This window comes from Thamnophis sirtalis, unplaced genomic scaffold (genome assembly GCF_051295495.1).
Source record: "Thamnophis sirtalis isolate CommonGarterSnake01/CBP01778 unplaced genomic scaffold, rThaSir2_p1.2 scaffold_2, whole genome shotgun sequence".
In the NCBI taxonomy this organism is placed as follows: Eukaryota; Metazoa; Chordata; class Lepidosauria; order Squamata; family Natricidae; genus Thamnophis; species Thamnophis sirtalis.
Genome location: NW_028261382.1, coordinates 52,567,729 through 52,582,375, shown reverse-complemented (window position 1 = coordinate 52,582,375; position 14,647 = coordinate 52,567,729). Strand labels below are relative to the sequence as shown.

At 49.4% G+C, this 14,647-nt stretch overlaps 1 protein-coding gene across 1 annotated transcript in view; it reads left to right on the top strand.

Annotated features, from left to right (window-relative positions):
• Positions 1-2,913: 2,913 nt before the first annotated feature.
• Positions 2,914-14,647, top strand: part of PITPNM2 (phosphatidylinositol transfer protein membrane associated 2) — a 154,115-nt gene continuing 142,381 nt past the window's right edge. The window contains 1 exon segment of the mRNA XM_087705541.1: positions 2,914-3,141. The gene's annotated coding sequence lies outside the window, so the exon portion shown is untranslated.

Here is a 14,647-nt window from a genome sequence, read left to right as displayed (position 1 = left end):
ATAAGGAGGTAGAATAGATAGATGAGATTGATTAGATAGAGATAGATAGATAAAATAGATGATAGATAGATAGATAGATAGATAGATAGATAGATAGATAGATAGATAGATAGATAAGGAGGTAGAATAGATAGATGAGATTGATTAGATAGATATAGATAGATAGATAGATAAAATAGATGATAGATAGATAGATGATAGATAGATAGATAGATAGATAGATAAAATAGATGATAGATAGATAGATAGATAGATAGATAGATAGATAGATAGATAGATAGATAGATAGATAGATAGATAGATAGATATTCCCTGCTTTCAATTTTGCTTCCTCTCGGAAGACGTAGCCTGCAAAGGATTTCTCTAGATTAATCGGCCGTCGCTTGCAGCCAATTGCTGCCTCTTGTTTTGTTTTTTAATTTATTTGAAGCTATGAGCCCTTCTCTGATTCTCCAGCCAAACTAATCTTCCCGGGGATAATTGATGTACCCTTCTGGTTTCCAATTTCAGACAGGCTATTATCTCTGCCTCCGTCCTTCCTTTGCGGCTTTAAATTTGCTCCTGACAAACTCACTTCATCGCTGGCTGGCTTTTATTATCACCGGGGTAATTCAGGAAGCTGAGTCATGAATTGTGTGTGTGTGTGTGTGTGTGTGTTTGTGTGTCTAGCCCCAAGAACACTCCCATTAAAGGGGATTTGAGGCTGCTTTATTTTGGTTTTCTTCTGTTGTTAACGGCATGGAAGAATCTGGATTTAAGGCTTCAGAATGCAATCCGCAGGGTGGAGGGAAAGCACGAGATTTGGATGGAGAAAGATGGTGGGGAGGAGGAGAAAGTCTTCAAGCTTTCTCTTAATCTAGACCACTTCCTGTTTTTTTTTAATTATTTTAATATCTTGCAGTTAACGGAGAAGGGCTTTTAGCCCGATACCTTCACCGTTAGGCCTGATAACATCCCAAGTCCATTTTTCCCCCTGTTGCATCAATATTTGGAATAAAAATCCAGTTTGCACCAAATTGGAAGCAATTGCTGTTTTTTTTAAAAAAAATATTTTTAAAAAACCCTGCCTTTATTTTATATATGTATAAATAAGGCAGCAAAGATCCGTAATATTCCTTCTTGCTCATTTATCTTCTCTTCACCAATCATTGCAACGAATACATTCACTCATGCCTTGTCAATTTGTGCCGCGTAACCATGGCTTGTTCATAAGCCACCATTGCTGGCGCAGCTGCAGTTCCCCCCTCCATGGCACAGCAGCCTTCTCCAGATGTGCAGAGAAGCCCCCCCATCACACCCATCATGCCTAGTCTTGGGAGGGGCAGAGCAGGTATCCTGGACTTGTGTGTGTGTGTGTGTGTGTTTGTGTATGAGTGAGTGTATGCATTCTTCGCTCCCTTTCCCAGGGACCCCAAATCCAGGGGGAAGGTGAGGGGGGGGCAAAACGATTTGGGTCTGGGGTTAAGCCCAGCTGCAATTTCCCCTCCTTGGCAAATCTGGCTTCTCCAGATGTGCAGAGAAGCACCCATCACCCACAGCCTTGGGTGGGGCCGAGCAGGTTTCTCTTGGTATGAGTGTGTTTCTGTGTGTCTCTCTGTGTGTTATGCATGTGTCTGTGCATGTGTGTTTTGTGTATGCGTGTGTGTTTTATGTACGTCTGTCTGTTTTATGTGTGTGGGGGTTTTATGTATGAGCCTCTGTGTCTGTTATGCATGTTTGTATGTGTGTGAGAGCATGTGTGCATCTTTCTCCTCAAGCAATGGGTGGGAACTAATCGAGGGGAGAAGCAACTTAGAACTGAGGAGAAATTTCCTGACAGTGAGAACAATTAATCAGTGGAACTCCCTGCCTCTAGAAGTTGTGAATGCCCCAACACTGGAAGTCTTTAAGAAGATGTTGGATAGCCATTTGTCTGAAGTGGTGTAGGGTTTCCTGCCTAGGCAGGGGGTTGGATTAGAAGACCTCCAAGGTCCCCTCCAACTCTGTTAATCTATTCCTTCCCGTCCCATTCTATTCTATTCTCCTTCTTTCTTTCCTTGTTCTATTCTATTCTTTACTATTTCTATTCTATTCTATTCTCTTTCCTTGTTCTATTCTATCTTTCCTATTTCTATTCCATTCTATTCTCCTTCCACCTTTCCTTGTTCTATTCTATTCTTTCCTATTTTTATTCAATTCTATTCTCCTTCCTTCTTTCCTTGTTCTATTCTATTCTTTCCTTGTTCTATTCTATTCTTTCCTATTTCTATTCCATTCTATTCTCCTTCCTTCTTGTTCTATTCTATTCTTTCCTATTTCTATTCCATTCTATTCTCCTTCCACCTTTCCTTGTTCTATTCTATTCTATTCTTTTCTTGTTCTATTCCATTCTATTCTCCTTCCTTCTTTCCTTGTTCTATTCTATTCTTTCCTATTTTTATACAATTCTATTCTCCTTCCTTCTTTCCTTGTTCTATTCTATTCTTTCCTTGTTCTATTCTATTCTTTCCTATTTCTATTCCATTCTATTCTCTATTCTCCTTCCTTCTTTCCTTGTTCTATTCTATTCTTTCCTATTTCTATTCCATTCTATTCTCCTTCCACCTTTCCTTGTTCTATTCTATTCTTTCCTTGTTCTATTCTATTCTTTCCTTGTTCTATTCTATTCTTTCCTATTTCTATTCCCCCCCTTCCCAGAGACCCCCCAATCTCCTGACTCCGAGCCCAGCTGCAGTTGGCGCGTTAGCCACCAGAGGCCGCCCGAGAGCCGCCGCCGCCGCCGCCGCCCGGGCTTCTCGGGGCGCAGCTGGAGCGACCCAGCTGCGCTGGCGGCGGCAACGGCAGCGGCGGCCGCAAAGCGGGAATGCGCGCAAAGCAGGAGGAAGTGGGAGCCTCCGCCGCCGCCGCTGCAACCCTCCGGCCCGAGCTGTCAAACCGGTCGCCGCCGCAGCGGAGGAGGAGGAGGAAGGCGGGCGGGCGCTGCAGCTGCGGGGCGCTGCCTCCTTGCATGGAGCCCGCCGGGCAGGCCAGCCCCGACGGCCGCCCAGCCCCGGCCCGGGGGTCCCGCTAGCTCCCGGGGGCGGCAGCAGGAGGCGGAGGAGCCCCGGGGGCCGCCCCCGCCCCCCCCCCCAACAACACGAGAAGCGATGCCCGGGCGCGGAGGTGAGTCTTCTTCCCAAGCGGGCAGAGGTGGGGAAGGGGCTTCGGCGGCCAGGTGGGCAGGGGAGGGGGTCCCGGGAGGTTGGAGGGGGCGTCCCCCGGTGGGAGAAGCGAGTGGAGGAGGAGGGGGGTCTTTGCAGGAGCCCAAGGCTCCCACCCACCCCCAATTCCAACCGTTGCAACACCCTAAGTCTCCCACTCCCCTAATTCCACCCATTGTAATACTGTAAGTCTCCCACCCCCCTAATTCCACCCATTGCAACACCCTAAGTCTCCCACCCCCTAATTTCATCCATTGTAATACTGTAAGTCTCCCACCCCCCTAATTCCACCCATTGCAACACCCTAATAATTCTCCCACCCCCCCAATTCCACCCATTGTAATACTGTAAGTCTCCCACCCACCCCCCAATTTCACCCATTGTAATACTGTGTCTCCCACCCCCCCTAATTCCACCCATTGCAGGACCCTAAGTCTCCCACCCCCCTAATTTCACCCATTGCAATACTGTAAGTCTCCCACCCCCCCTAATTCCACCCATTGTAACACCCTAAGTCTCCCACCCCCCTAATTTCACCATTGTAATACTGTAAGTCTCCCACCCCCCCTAATTTCACCCATTGCAACACCCTAATAATTCTCCCACTCCCCAAATCCACCCATTGTAATACTGTAAGTCTCCCACCCCCTAATTTCACCCATTGTAACACCCTAAAGTCTCCCACCTCCCAATTCCACCCATTGTAACACCCTAATAACTCTCCTATCCCCTAATTCCATCCATTGCAGGAACCTAAGTCTCCCACCCCCCTAATTCCACCCATTGTAACACCGTAAGTCTCCCACCCACCCCCAATTCCACCCATTTCAGGACCCTAACCCTCCCACCCAGCCCCAATTCCAGCCATGGCAAAGAACCCCTTTGGAGGGGGTGCGATTTCCAGCATTCCCCCCACTCCCACCCCTCAAAAGCCTAGGAGGGTCTCGAGAGGAAGCGAAAGACCCCTGACCAAGCTGGCATTTTGTAAACACCACCACCCCGCCCCAAAAGATCTGGATTTGGGGGAACTGCCCAGTTGGGGACCTGGGAAGGACGGGGGGGGGGTGCCAATGTGACCCCCCCCTTCCCGGAGGGTTCATTTGGCACCCCGGCTCTGACACCCCACCTTCCCCCCCCCCCCCGCAGCTGGAATGGAGCAAGAGCGGGGTGCACATGGTGTTTCTTTCTTTGGGGAGGGGCCAAGTGGTTCAGCCTCCTTGAAATGAAGGGGAATCTCCAGGCATTTCACCCCTCCCCTTCTCACTGACCCCTCCTCAGCTGAGCTACCACCACTAAGGGAATCCTAGCCAGATGTGGCTTTGAGATGAGGCCCTTGCGTTAATAAACTTGCCTTGCGGGGTGGGGTGGGGGGGTGCATCGGACCTTAGGAGAAGGGGAGGTCTGTCTAGATGATCTCTTGTTTTCCCCCCTCCACACACACACACACACCTTCCAAGCTCCTGCAGCTTTTCCTTGCCAGGGATGACGAAAAAGAACCAAAAATTAGAATAAGATTTAAAAAAAACAAAAAACAGATTAACAGAGTTGGAAGGGACCTTGGAGGTCATCTAGTCCAACCCCCTCCGCCATGCCCCAGTAGGAGACCTGCACCGTTTCTGACTAACGGCAGTCCAGTCTCTTCTTAAAAACCTCCAGTGTTGGAGCATCGGCAAACTTCTAGTGGCCAGCCGTTCCACTGGTTAAATCGTTCTCGTGGTTGGGGAACTTCTCCTTGGTTCTAGCTGGGCTTCTGTCCTTGATTAGTTTCCCTCCATCGCTCGTCAAAGGGGATCATGTGACACACACACACACACACACCCTGGGGCACAGCAACGGTCGTAAGTATGAACCAGTGGCTAAGCACCTGGGTGAAAATCACATGACCCCAACCCACCCCCGGGGATGATGCAAAGGTTGTCGGGTGTGACAAATGGTCGTAAGTCACATCTTTCAGTGCCGTTGTAACTTAGGTCACTAAATGAAGTGTCGGAAGTCGAGGCCTAGCTTTATTCCCAAGCATCTCCCTCCCCCCTTTCTCTGTGTATCCCTCTCCCTCTCTCTCTCTCTCTCCCTCCCTCTGTATCCCTCCCTCCCACCTCTCTCTTTCTGTATCTCTCCCTCCCCCCTCTCTCTATCTCTTTCTCTCTATCTCTCCCTCCCTCCCCCTCTCTCTTTCTCTCTCTCTGTGTGTATCTCTCCCTCCCCTCTCCCTCTCTCTGTATCTCTTTCTCTGTATCCCTCCCCCCTCTCTCTTTCTCTTTCTCTCTCTCTTTCTCTCTCTCTACCCTCTCCCTCTCTGTATCTCTTTCTCTCTCTGTATCCCTCCCTCCCTCCCTCCCTCTCTCTCTCTCTCTATCGATCTCTCTCTCTCTTTCTCTCCCTATATCCCTCCCTCTCCCCTTTCTCTTTCTCTCTCTCTCTCTGTATCTCTCTCCCCTCTCCCTCTCTCTGTACCTCTTTCTCTCTCTGTATCCCTCCTCCCCCCCTCTCTCTCTTTCTCTCTCTCTCTGTATCCCTCCCTCCCCCCTCTCTTTTTCTCTCTCTGTGTGTATCTCTCTCCCCCTCTCCCTCTCTGTATCTCTCTCTCTGTGTATCTCTCTCTCCCTCTCTCTCTATCTCTTTCTCTGTATCTCCCTCCCTCCCTCCCTCTCTCTCTCTCTCTCTCTCTCTCTCTCTCTCTCTCTCTCTCTCTCTCTCTCTCTCTCTCTCTCTCTCTCTTTCTTTCTTCTGGGAAGGAATAAAAGTTGGTTCTCATCCTGTGGGAGTTGCTGAGATCTTGGCTTAGTGAGTGTTGGTTTTAAGCCGGTGTGGCTCAGCGCAGGGCCTGGACGAATCCCATTAGTCACGGTTTAATCATCAGTCCTCACAAGGGCACCGACTCGGAACCCAATCGACCGGTTTTGGACTGGACAGGATTGTGTTGCACAAGCGTTTTTGTTCCTTATGTTGTTGTTGAGGAATTTAGCTAAGTGATGGATGGACAGGCTCTTCGCTCGGAAGAAAAATTGATTTTGGAAATGTCTTTGCATCTCCTTGGTTATGGAAATTGAGCCTTGGATTTCTCATTTTTACCTTTGCAAACTATGGTGCGTTCCTTCCTTCCTTCCTTCCTTCCTTCCTTCCTTCCTTCCTTCCTTCCTTCCATCTATCATCTTCCTTCCATCCTTCCTCTCTCTCATCTTTCTTTCCTTCCTTCCTTCTGTCATCTTCCTTCCTTCTGTCATCTTCCTCCTTCCTGCCTTCCTTCTCTCTATCATCTCTTTCTTTCCTTCCAGCAATTAGTTATCAGAATTCTAATCTCCTCCAGCATTTTAATTAAAAAAACAACGAGAGGGAAGGAGAGAGAGAGGGAGGGAGGGCGAGAGAGAAAGGGGGGGAGAGAGAGAAAGGGAGGGAGAGAGAGAAAGAGAGGGAGGGAGGGAGGGAAAAAGAGAAAGGGAGGGAGGAGGGAGAGAAAGAGGGAGGGAGAGAAAGAGGGGGGGAGAGGGGAGAGGGAGGGAGAGAAAGAGAGAAAGGGGAGAGAAAGGGGGGAGAGAGAGAAAGAGAGGGAGGGAGGAAAAGAGAAAGGGAGGGAAGAGGGAGAGAAAGAGAGAGGGAGGGAGAGAGAAAGATGGAGAGAGGGAGAGAAAGAGGGGGAGAGAAAGGGGGGAGAGAAAGGGAGGGAGGGAAAAGAGGGAGGGAGGAGGGAGAGAAAGAGAGAGGGAGGGAAAGAGAGAAAGAGGGAGAGAAGGAGAGGGAGGGAGAGAAAGAGCAAAAGGGGGAGAGAGAGAGAAAGAGGGAGGGAGGGAGAGAAAGAGAGAAAGGGTGAGAGAGGGATAGAGAAAGAGGAAAGGAGGGAAAGAGAAAGAGAATGAGAGAGAGAGATGGATGTAAAACATCAGAGGGGGGGGAGAGGAGCTATTGCTAAAACTCAGGGAGAGGAAAGCCAAATCACACCATTAACTTTCTCCCCCCCCCAAAAGCGCCATCCATATCCATGTTTTGTAGCTTAATCACATTGAAAACTCCATCACCAACTTTTTAATTAAAGGGCCCAGCAGATGCTGGTTTTAATGGGCACGGCTGTGTGCACAACTGCCTTGAGGATTGGAAAGGGGGAAATTTTTCATATTTCAGATGCGGATTTTTCTCCCTTAATGGTCCTTGGCTGCTTTCTGAAGAGCTTCGAGTAACAGCTGTTGGTTCTTTGTGTGTTTGTGTGTGTGTGTGTGTGTGTGTGTTGTGTTGCTGATTTTTTTTGCCGACGTTTCATTACCCAAACTAGATAGCATTATATCAATGCTAGTCAAACACAAACTTTGATAAAGATAACGGTTCCCCTCGCACACATGTGCTAGTCGTTCCCGGCTCTAGGGGGCGGTGCTCATCTCCATTTCAAAGCCAGCGCTGTCCGAAGACGCCTCCGTGGTCATGTGGCCGGCACGACACAACGCTGAAAGGCGCACGGAACGCCGTTCCCTTCCCACCAAAGGTGGCTCCTATTTTTCTACTCGCATTTTTTACCTGCTTTCGAACGGCTCGATTGGCAGAAGCCGGGACGAGTCACGGGAGCTCACTCCATTAAACGGCGCTGGGGATTCGAACCGCCGAACTGCCGACCTTCCCGATCGACAAGCTCAGCCTCTTAGCCCCTGAGCCACCGTGTCTCTCCACACATCAATAATCTTTTTATTTTACCAATGATTATGGATCTATTTTAGTTTGGGGCCGTGCAGATAATGTCACCAAGGAAGTGTATTTTTTTTTTTAAATTTGGGGTGGGCTGTAATAATCTCTTCCAAGTGTTTGGACACTTTCTCCAATTTTCCGGAGACTCGGAACAAATATTTCTGCCGTTCCTTCTCTTTTTAATTTGATTTATTGGCGCAGGGCTGTGACTTTCCAACTTAACAGGCTTGAGCCATGCTCCTGTTTCCTCCTCTGCTTCTTTCCTCCGTAAATGAGTTACTCACTGGGGAGGAGTGGGATTCTCCCAGCGGGAAAGGTTGATGTTTTAAGACGGCAGACTTTAATTAGTTTAAAAGGTGTCCTTCCAAGCGCCTCATAAAAATGACAAATTTTTGTAATCCCAAAGAGTGGGAAAGAAAAAGAAAATGACCATAAGACCTTTCTTGGAAGAGATTTCTCAGTCTGGGGAAAGATACACGCCTCTTTTAGGATAATGCGGATATTCCTCGACGTCCAACGGTCGTTCTAGCCACCGTTCGCACTTACAACGCGACATCCTCTGTGGTTCACTTTTACGACCGTTGCAACACCCCCCATGGATTAAATGGATTAAAATTCAGAACAAACATACATACGTACGTACGTACGTACGTACGTACGTACATACATACATACATACATACATACATACATACATACATACATAGTGTCACAACCCCTGGTATGCCCAAATATGGGAGGAAGCTCACTGCTTCCATTCTCTGTCTATCGGCTCGTCACAAGAGACGATCCAGACAGAAACCCAACATTTTTACTATTGCCTTTGTTACATTTGTTACATTTGTGTTGTATTTGTGCTGATAAATAAATAAATAAATAAAGGGAGACTAGTATAGATCTATTTCAAGCTATTTAGCTCTCATCAGCTAGCCATACCCTTACTGGGATTCGAACCTGGGCTGTATGGGTAGCTAAGGGTATGGCTAGCTGATGAGAGCTAAATAGCTTGAAATAGATCTATACTAGTCTCCCTTTATTTATTTATCAGCACAAATGCAACACAAATGTAACAAAGGCAACAGTAAAAATATTGGGTTTCTGCCTGGATGGTCTCTTGTGACGAGCCGATAGACAGAGAAAGGAAGCAGTTGGCTTCCTCCCATAATTGGGGCATACCAGGGGTTGTGACACTAAATACATACCTATTTCCCTGGCTCAGCTGATAAAGGAGGAGAACCTTGTGGCTTAGTGGTTAACACATCTGCCTAATATGTTGGAAGCCCAGGTTGTAATCCCAGTAAGGGTATGGCTAGCTGGTGAGAGCTAAATAGCTTGAAATAGATCTATACTAGTCTCCCTTTATTTATTTATCAGCACAAATACAACACAAATGTAACAAAGGCAACAGTAGAAATAATGGCTTTCTGTCTGGATGGTCTCTCGTGACGAGCCGATGGACAGAGAAAGGAAGCAGTCTGCTTCCTCCCATATTTGGGCATACCAGGGGTTGTGACACTAAATGCATATATACAAACCAGATTCACTTAACACCGCGGCTAATTTAACCGCTACGGTTATTCACTTAACAACTGCAAGGTGGTAAAATAGGACAAAACTCGCTTGACAGTGTTGCGGCCTGTTGTCCCCTCTGGCAGTCAAATTGGAATAGTAGTAGTAGTAGTAGTAGTAGTAGTAGTAGTAGTAGTAGTAGTAGTAGTAGTAGTAGTCAGGGTCAGGTCAGCATCGAGGCAACATGAGAGCTCCGAGGGGGAAGAAGGAATGGAGCTGTCAGAGAGAGAGAGGGAGGGAGGGAGGGAGAGAGAGAAAGAGAGAGAGCAAGAGAGAGAGAGAGCCCCTGGGCTGTCAATCAGGCCCCCGATGAAGAGTCAACAGCCCCCAGGTCTGGCGGTGGCTGATGAGGAAGAGGAGGAACAGCTGGCTCCAGTGCCTGATTAGCGAATGCACAGAAGGCAGAGGAGAGGAGAACAATGGAAATCTATGGGCCGGTCCTCGGGACGGAAAATCCATCATTGCTAGCAAAACCCCACCCTAGCTCTGGGGATAAAAGGCAGGGAGCGGAGGTGAACAGATGTGGCAGAGGAGAGGAGAGCAGTGGAAATCTATGGCTGGTCCTCGGGACGGAAAATCCATCATTGCTAGCAAAACCCCACCCTAGCTCTGGGGATAAAAGGCAGGGGGCGGAGATGAATAGATGTGGCAGAGGAGAGGAGAGGAGTGGAAATCTATGGGCCGGTCCTTGGGACAGAAGAATCACTCCTGCTAGCGAAACCCCAAGCGAAACCCCACTCTAGCTCTGGGGATAAACGGCTGGGGGCGGAGATGAATAGATGTGGCAGAGGAGAGGAGAGCAGTGGAAATCTATGGGCCGGTCCTCGGGACAGAAAATCCATCATTGCTAGCAAAACCCCACTCTAGCTCTGGGGATAAAAGGAAGGGGCGGAGTTTGAACAGATGTGGCAGACAACTAGTCATCTCCCTGCCGATTGGACAGACTTGTTAACCTGTGGAGGGGGGGGGGAGGAGAACACACTTTTTGCCGGCGCTCCTAATTAAGGGAATCGTTGATGAATTACAGAGGGTTTTTTTCGTGTTTGGAAAGCTGGGTCCGAACAGACAGATTCCTCACTCAGCAACAATAGAAACGTTGAGCTCAATTGTGGCCGTAACTGTGACCCGTGCAACTGTCCCGGCATCCCCTCGTGGACACACACGTGGCCCACCCCCACGGGTGTTTTTCTGCAGGTTGCATCATTTTGCGACGGCGTCTCCAGCTCTGCTTCCCCCAGCCTTTTTCCTGCCAGAGCTGGCTTCGTCTGTGCAGCTCCCAGCCCAAACGCTGACTGTCATTTCGGGGAGCAGCTGCTGGGTGGGCGTTCAGCCTTGGTTCCTAATTTTAGGAATTGAAGGGAGGAGGGAGGGGGGGAAGGGGGGAGCCGGCGGTGGAGAAGAACGGCTAGGTAAAGGCGCAGGTACGGTAGGTCCTCGGCGTGCGGCCACAATCCGTTGCCAGATTTCTCTCGGCTAAGCGAGACGCTTGGGAAATGAGCTTTGCTCCACGTTGCGACCTTTCTCGCCCCGGTTGTTAAGCGAATCCCTACAGTCGATGAGTTAATCAAGTCAAGGACTGTTCTGACCGAGGCTTCCCGAGAGCCTGAAGCCGACTCCTCATCCCGACAAAAACCCCTTTTATTAATTGACTGTGAATTCTGCTCAGTCACATCCAGCAAAGTCTTTCAAGGGAGGATTTACGGTCACAGACCTTATCTGGCTTGGAGAGATGCCAGGCTGATATCTGCACAACTTGGCAAGGAGTCTCAGAGAGTCACGAACCAATGAAGCGAACTAATGGTCTCCTGCAAACTCCACTCCCCTTTCGCTCCTGTTTTATCTCCTCTGGGAGGGGCCATTCACCGTCCACCTGTGGCCTTACTCCCAAGTCGACCCCTGTTCTTTAGCTCTTCCCCCTGGCAGCTCTGTGCATGCACCCACTGGGAACAGGCTCCAGCTGTTCTTCTGCCTCACTGATGTCTGACTCTGAAGGCAGCTGATAACTGTCAGACGACCCTGTCCCCCTCTCTGCCTCCGACACAGAGCCCTCCCCAGACTCCAGGACTGTCCCAGATTCCTCCCCAGTCTCCTCATTGTCCGAATCTTCTGCCAACTCCGCTGGCCACTGGCGGGCCACAACGGGGAGTACCTCACATTCTCTTTGACCTGTTTTTTTCCCCCTCCAAATTTCCCCAAACTCTCTTGCTCCGTATACCTGCTGTTTCCTTCTCGTGCTCTGGCACAGGGAGCCCATTGTTAATTCTTAAGTTCCCGGCAATTATTTTGTGCGAGGAAACAATAAAGTGTCCTTTTAAAAAAGAGAAAGAAAAAAACAGAACGGAAAAAACAAAACCCGCCTGGCTCTGGAAGCGGCGTATGAGTAGGGCTGGTTTTTATTTTGTCCCTGTTGCCGGGCAGGTTTCACACCCTGGGATTATACACTTCCCCAACCCACCCACCCACCCACCCCCCAAAAAATTGTGCCATGGTTATATAATCTCCAAGTGGCAATCGGCGAAGCTCCGAAGGGGAATGGGATTGAGGTCGTATCACCACCATGGCTCGGCCCGGATGTCGATGTCGGCAGAGGAGGTTGTTGGTTTTGTGTTCAAATCTGCGGTTCAGATAATTTTGTGGGATTCTGTCTTGTGTGGAATCCAGCCACGGGGTCCTTTGGCGACCTGGTTTAGGGTGAGGGCTCTGTTGCCAAGAACAAGCCGTTTTCTGCAACCGCTTTCCGTGTCCGTGTCTTTCTGGATGTTGATGTTATTCCCTAGTTGGGTGATGAAAATGTCCACAAGAAAATAATCAAGCTCAGAAAGCACAATGGACTCCCCCACTCCTCCTCCTTTTCCTCCTCTTCCCCTTTCCTTTTCTTCCTTCCTTCTTCTCTTCCTTCCTCCTTCCTCCTCCTTCCCTTCCCCTTTCCTTTCCTTTCCTTCCTTCCTTCTTTCCCTCGTTCTTCCTCCTCCTCCTCTTCCCCTTTCCTTTTCTTCCCTTCCTTCTTCTCTTCCTTCCTTCCTCCTCCCTCCTCCTCCTCCTTCCCTTCCCCTTCCCTTTCCTTTCCTTCCCCTTCCTTTCCTTCCTTTCTTCATTCCCTCGTTCTTCCTCCTCTGCCTTCCCTTTCCTTTCCTTTCTTCCTTCCTTCTTCTCTTCCTTCCTTCCTCCTTCCCTTCCCTTCCCCTTTCCTTTACTTCCCCTTCCTTTCTTTCCTTTCTTCTTTTCCTCGTTCTTCCTCCTCCTTCCCTTCCCTTTCTTTTTCCTTTCCTTTCCTTTCCTTTCCTTCTTTCTCTCGTTTCTCCTTCACTGCCTTTCCCTTTCTTTCCTTTCTTTCCCTTCCTTTCTTCTTTCCCTTGTTCCTCCTCCTCTGCCTTTCCTTTCCCTTCCTTTCCTTTCTTTCCCTTCCTTCCTTCTTTCCTTCTTCTCTTCTTCTTTCCTCCCTTCTCCTCCCGCTCCTTCCCTTCCCCTTTCCTTCCCTCTACTTCCCTTTCCTTTCCTTTCCTTTCATTCCCTTCCCCTTCCTTCCTTCCTTCCTTCCTTCCTTCCTTCCCTCCCTCCTCCTCACAAACCCCACTCCCTTTTCACACTGAGGTTGCTACCTAGTTGGGTCATGAGATGTCCTCAAGAAAACAACCAAGCTCAGAAAGCACCATGGACCCCCACACACACTCCTCCTCCACTTCCTCCTCCTCCTTCTCTTTTTCCTCCTCCTCCTCCTCCTCCTCCTCCTCCTCCTCCTCCTCCTCCTCCTCCTCCTCCCTTTACTTTCCCTTCCCTTTCTTTCTTTCTTTCTTTCTTTCCTCCTCGCCCCTTCCTTCTTTCCCTCCTCCTTCCTTCTCTCCTCCCTCCCTCCCTCTCCTCCTCCTCCTCCTCGCAAACCCCACTCCCTCCCCACACTGACAACGCTATCTAGTCGGGTCACGAAACGCCTGCCAAAAAACCCCCCGGCCATCTCAGAGAGCACCAAGGAGCCCCCACCTCATTCCAACCCTGAAAATCCTTTTTTTTAAAAATAAAATTATTTGCTTTACGGAGGCACGCATTAACTTGACCTCCCGTGGCCCCTTCCCTGTTTTGAGGACGGAAAAAACTAAACCTGGTCATTGGGGGACGGCTGCAAAAAATAACATGCATTATTTTCAGATCCCTGGGGGAGTGGGACGGGGGTCTTAGGGGTGGGTTCCTCCCAGCAGAGAGCCAGGCCATGAAGCACGCATGATGCTGGTTTTGGGGAGGCATCTGTTTGGACAGCTGTGCTTAGAGAGGCCCGTGACGTCAAGAGAAATAAAAACACTCCCATCCCCTGGGCATCTCCTGCAGCTGACTTTGAAGGCAGTCCAGAAGAAGTCGGCCTGTGAATATATATATTTTGGGGTTATGGGGTCGTATCCCCATCTCTGTTTCCCCCCCTCCCCTCTGTTTCAAAGGCACGTCTCTCTCCCCCCCGCTCTGAGATTTTTCTTTTAGCAGCTCAATCGCTCAATTGCTAGGCATTAAGGTTAAAGCCGGCATGCCGTTTTCGGGGGAATTTGAAGCCCAGCTTGATATAAAAGGAGAACTTTGCAAAGGCTTTCGAAGCCTGTCTTGAAAAGGGCAAGTTGCAATGAAGATCCGTCCAGGATTCCTAAGTGTCACTTCGCTTTGAAATAGTTCAAATATTTACTAATTACACAAGGAAAAAAAGAAAGTCCCAAGCCTGCAGGAAAAGAACCAAGTTCAGAGAGCACCAAGGATGCCACAATCTTCCTCCTCCTCCTCCTCCTCCTCCTCCTCCTCCTCCTCCTCCTCCTCCTCCTCCTCCTCCTCCTCCTCCTCCTCCTCCTCCTCCTCTCTGCAAACCCCATTCCTTTCTAGCACTGATGATGTTCCCTAGTTGGGTCATGAGACGTCTGTAGGAAAATAACCAAGCTCAGAGGGCACCAAGGACCCCACAGTCCTCCTCTTCCTCCTCCTCCTCCTCCTCCTCCTCCTCCTCCTCCTCCTCCTCCTCCTCCTCCTCCTCCTCTCTGCAAACCCCACTCCTTTCTAGCACTGATGATGTTCCCTAGTTGGGTCATGAGACGTCTGCAAGAAAACAAGCAAGCTCAGAGAGCACCAAGGACCCCACAATCATCCTCCTCCTCCTCTTTCTCCTCCCCCTCCTCCTCCTCCTCCTCCTCCTCCTCCTCTTCCTTCTCCTCCTCCTCCTCCTCCTCCTCCTCCTCCTCCTCCTCCTCCTCTCTGCAAATCCC